This window comes from Octopus bimaculoides, chromosome 13, assembly GCF_001194135.2.
Source record: "Octopus bimaculoides isolate UCB-OBI-ISO-001 chromosome 13, ASM119413v2, whole genome shotgun sequence".
In the NCBI taxonomy this organism is placed as follows: Eukaryota; Metazoa; Mollusca; class Cephalopoda; order Octopoda; family Octopodidae; genus Octopus; species Octopus bimaculoides.
In genome coordinates, this window is record NC_068993.1 from 1,598,005 (window position 1) to 1,603,670 (window position 5,666).

The following is a 5,666-nucleotide window of genomic DNA, read 5'->3' on the forward strand; positions in this document are numbered from 1 at the left end:
TTGCCAGTGCCCCTGGACTGGCTCATGTGCGAGCGACACCTGAAATCTTTCGAGCGGGATCGTTGCCAGTGCCCCTGGACTGGCTCTTGTGCGGGTGGCACATAAAAGACACCGTTTCGAGCGTGGCCGTTTTCGTGCGGGTGACACGTAAAAGCACCCACTACACTCTCTGAGTGGTTGGCGTTAGGAAGGGCATCCAGCTGTAGAAACTCTGCCAAATTAGATTGGAGCCTGGTGTTGCCATCCGGTTTCACCAGTCCTCAGTCAAATCGTCCAACTCATGCTAGCATGGAAAGCGGACGTTAAACGATGATGATGATGATGATGATGATGATTAGGATACCGTTCTTGTCTCTCAGTGGCAGCACCCAAACAATTTTTATGATTACCATCAAATTCTTTCATAAAACCAGAATGGTCAATAAGAGCTGGTGCTGAGCATTCATTTTGTGTTGTTATTATGGAACAAGCACAAGAATCTTGGGTCTAATTCCTGAAATTTGGTGTAGAATTCAAAGTACTGTTGACTGCATGACTAAACATGATGTATATTTAAACAGAAGCCCTCCATAGTTTAACATCACATACATGTGACTGTTGCACTTCCAACAACCCTGCCATCACCACCACCACATTGAGCAAAACCCATTGACAATTTGAATATTCTTTTGTGATAAAACAACAGCTGGTGTACTTCCATATTTGGCATTCACTCTCAATTTACTCAATAATTACATTATTATTTTATCAATTCCAGCCACTGCTGATGTTATTTTTCCAATTCATTTTGTAAAGAATATTTCAAAATAATTATACAAAGAACCATTTCCTTCTACCTCGACCAATTTACAACAACTTTGCAGTTAACTACTTTATTATTTTCATTTTACTTTTTCATGCTTTTTTTTTAAATAGATTCCCCCACCACCACCAAAGGACAAGAATGTGCATTATAGCATGGTTTGACCTTTCATAAATTTCATGTGAAAAGCCAAAAAGAAAAACAAACTAAATTGCATTTACTGCCATTCTGTGTTGTGCTGCACAGAAAGCTGTCTTTGAGAGATTCCAGTGGAATTTCAGTCGCTCCTCACCCCGCCCAACTCTTCTTCTCATCGTTGGGGAAGGGAATGTTGTGAGAGGCCATCTGTAAGCTTGATAGACAGGATTTCCATGTTCGTTAGTAAGATTTTATATTACATAATACACGCATACATGACATGATGATGATAGCTTCCCCCTCGTTATCGAGTATGGCCATTGCACGAAGCTTAACTTAACGGTGCTGTGATCAAATGTGACTTTTTAGCCCAGCCAAAGATCTGCAATGTCTTGCACAGAGTTGGCATCCAAAACCTTTACTGGCAGTAGCTGGCTGTTGTTGTAATTGGGCTCCATGTACCTTTGCGTGTCGTTTAAGTCCTCCTGCTGAATCACACTCCCTTCCACACGCCCGACAGACGTGATTAGTATGGTGTGTAGCATCATCACCAGCGGCCTGGTGGTCAATCATCGGTCTTGCTTTATGACTACGAAGATGACTCACGAGTCCAGCATACATACATACATACATACAAACAAACAAACAAGGACAGACACACAGCAGATGTTTGAATGTTTCATGAAGAAATACAACAGAGAAGTCAGTCCTAATTAAACTACATGATTGTACTTGCATGGTTGTCTCATATTTTAAGACAGTACAGTATATTTTGAGGGAAATTTTGAAGGCAAGCAACATTGCAGAGGCACATTCACTGACTGTAGTTAAACAACCTGTTTGTAGCAGACACTTCAACAGGTTTTTATCAGCTTTGCTTTGACTAACCACAGGACAGTGACCCGGCAGCCATTTTAGTCAAACAAAGCTTATTTTAAGCTGCATTATTCTCTTGGCTCTTCAAGTTGCAGTAACAACCAAGAAAAAAGAAGTAGCACACACATAAAGGAGTGATTATTCACCGAGTTATGGTTGTTGTTTAAATAATAAGACATCTTTAACTGAATAAAATAACAAACTAACAAAGAAAAAAAAATGCTAGTTTTAAAATCAATGCAGTAGTTGTGTTGACAAGTAATATTCATAGCCACTTCAACATGGTTGGCCATTCGATTGGACTCTAATGCAATTTTTTTAACTCCAAGAGGACATCTCCTTTAGCTGGTTAATGATGCACAGTTGCAATTGATAAAATGTCATCTTGGGATTAAAAAATCACAGTAGAGTCCACTCGAATGGACAGCCATATTGATGTGGCTACTAATATTACTTAAAGAACAAAATAATCAGGAGGAAAGCTTTTCACACGGCAAAGTGGAAAGCTGAATAAGAAACCTGATGGGCTTTTGTACCTGATCCAGATAAAAGTTATTCAACATTGCTCTTTGCTTTGTTAGAAACTCTCTTTTCCTTTTTGGTTTGTTATTCTAATTCTGTATCACAATGCTTCAAGCAAACTGTAATACACTTGAAAATGATACATGAACTTGACTGAGATCTCTTACACCATCCGTTATATTCTCCTGGCATTGCGCCATCTGACTACCACTTATTTTTGTCTCTACATAATTCATTGCAAGGAAAAACATTTAAAGATTTCGATGGAGTCAAAATGCATCTAGATAACTTTATCCTTTAAAACCAGTGCAATTTTATGCTGATAGAATATCTAAATTGCCTGATAGATGAGTAAAGGTCATTACTAATAATGGAAATTATTTCAATGAATAAAATTTATTGAAAGGTCAATTATTCATATCTCTTTTTGCATTTTAAAAAATGCTCAGAACTTTCCAGGCAACCTAACAGAACTAGCCACTGACCTGTTTAAAAAATTTTTTTTGACCTCTCTATCTATTTGTCTATCTGTCTATAATGTTGCTATACCAATCGCTGGGTAGGACCCCCTCATGGACAACCTAATTAACTATACAGGTGACGACGCCACATCCTTCCCCACCGGATATTTGAAACATCACAGTGGTGATTCCTAACGAGCCGGGGGCTTTCCCTGTCTTCATGTCCTTAATTGCTTTATCTACTAAGCTACAGTCGATTCAGATAGCTGGTCCCTCAATTGGGTCAACATTTGGCAGACACTCATCCCCACCTTCATTCTCCATGTTCAGCAGTCTTTCATAATGGCATCTCCAAGCCTCTTTCTTTGCAGAATCGTTAAACACAAGTGCACCATCATCCATGTGGACACATTTCTCTCCTATGACATCATGATTTCCTCTCACACAATGTCTTGCAATCCGAAACACTCTAGTCCTCACGTCACAGAATATAGGCAAACTTTCTCTTTTCTCCTTCTCCCTTGGCTAGATATATCTGTTTCCTTCTGGCTATTTGATACAATTCCCTGCTACCCCCACACTTCCAGCCCTTCCAGGCCTGTTTCTTTGCTCTAATGACCTTGTCTACCGCATCATTCCACCACCACGTCACCATAGGTCTGGAGGGAACTTTACACCAACCACAGATTTTGTCTGTGGCATTCAGCAAGCTGTCTCGCAGGAATTCCCAGTTGCCCTCTATGTTACAAGTCTGTAGTTCCTCCTCCCTCTCGTCAAATTTCTCAGTTAGGGTATCCCTAAATTCCAGACAATATAAAGGGCCATCATCTTGTAAGGTGAAGAATGATGTCTTAGAACCATAACTATTCCTTTCCGACTGGGAACGAAGGACTTCAGCCAGTTATAAAGATCATCTTTCACAACATTGCCGAGAGTTTTACTACGAGTCATTTGTGTGACACAGAATTGAAGGCTTTAGCAAAGCCAAGATAGATAACATCTATCCATGAGCCACCATCAGTAATTTGGGTGATGTCCTCAAGAAACTTGATGAGTTGGCTACAGCAGCTGGAGTTAGGGACAAATCCAAATTGTGAGGGTCAAGAAAGAGCTGTGAGAACTCCAAAAGTTCCAGAGTGTTTCTCTAACACACGATTCCATCAGTTTGGCGATGCAGCTAGTAAGGCTGATATAAGGAAAAATAAGACTAGGTCGAAAATGCTAAAATAATTTTATCATGAAGAACATTTTAGTACCAATTTCAGTCTTTGCGACTTTTTCAACTTAGAGTAAAGCACAAAAAGCAATTAAATTTTGGAAAACTATTAAATGAAATGTTTTTTAAAAACATTTCCATAGTTTTCAAATGCAAGGGACATTTTCCTATTTTTCTGTCTGTTCTATGTCTCTTTATTACTTACGTGAGTTCTTCGTAGCAGGTACCTGGTAGTAGTAATCTAATATTTGATATGTGTGTCTATGTTTTGTAAGTGCATGTGTGTGTATGGGGGAGAGCCTGCATTATCTGTGTTCTCTGTTCATACATGTTCGTTTATTTTGTTTTTATTTATTTGTTCATGTGTTTATACCTACTTTTTTTTCTTTTTTCTTGAGGGATACGCATGCGCAAATGTAGACACACACAATAGGAATACAAAATACAAAATGGCTGATCGTTAGCAAGGAGGGACACACATATAAGAAAGAAGAAAGCACAGGACCACTCATGAGGTCACAGAAGTGTGACGAAAGAACTCTGACCGAAATACAATTAATGTAATGTAATGTGATATAAAGCTGAAGCAAATTAACACCAAATATACAGTGCTTGTGTTTTTACTGGCTAAACTGGCAACATGACCAACCCCATAAATATATATATATTAATATAGTATATATATATATATTAATATAGTATATATATATATATATATATCGTCCGTAAAATCCGAAAGAAGCACACTTTAATATGTAGAGCAGTATTTCTAATATATATATATATATATATATATATATATATATATATATATATATATATATATATATATCTACATACATATCTATATACATTAGAGAGAGAGAGAGAGAGGGAAAAGTAAACGTAAAACTGTGATCGGAAGCGACGAACCATCCTTCGCTTCGCTTTTTCAAGGCTGCTGCACGTATCAGGTTGACGAAATACGTTGCGATGAATAATATGCGTTTGTGAGAATTTTAGACTCTTTTAATAACTGTCAATAAATGGAACCAGCATAAAGGTGTTGCAGGCGTAACCATACAGTCAGCGTAATGTTTGATAAATATATAATTTATCTAAAAATATTAAGCACTGATTGATAGTCATGTCTCGAATCCATTTTCGTGTGGCGTACAATAAACCAAAACCAAAACATCAAATTAACACTTTCCTATCAATATAATCAACCACTTCGATGTTATATCAATCGACAAACACACATCGGCTTTTATTCAGAAACCTTTCCAAATAAATTGTGAAATAACTTACATAGGCAAATAATTCCTACAGAACATGTATTCCACTCTCTGATATTGATTCATAAAAGTTGAAAAGGAGTGGTTATATGATCGGCTAGAAATAGCAGCCAAATTAGTGGCTTATGGCGATCTTGGTGTATAATGTTTTCTTTCAGTATCGCTACTAATAATATTGCTACAGCAATAAAATTTTTCTAAAGCTATAAATAATTTTCGGAAAACACATTTTCCAATATTTAGTGTATTTAAAAGTTAATTAGATGTGTAGAAATATTAACAAATAATTAATAAAAGGTAACATTCCAAACGCTTTTGAGAATTCTTTTGTGACGCACCTGTTAAGTCGGAAGAATTCGGATATCGATCGTATA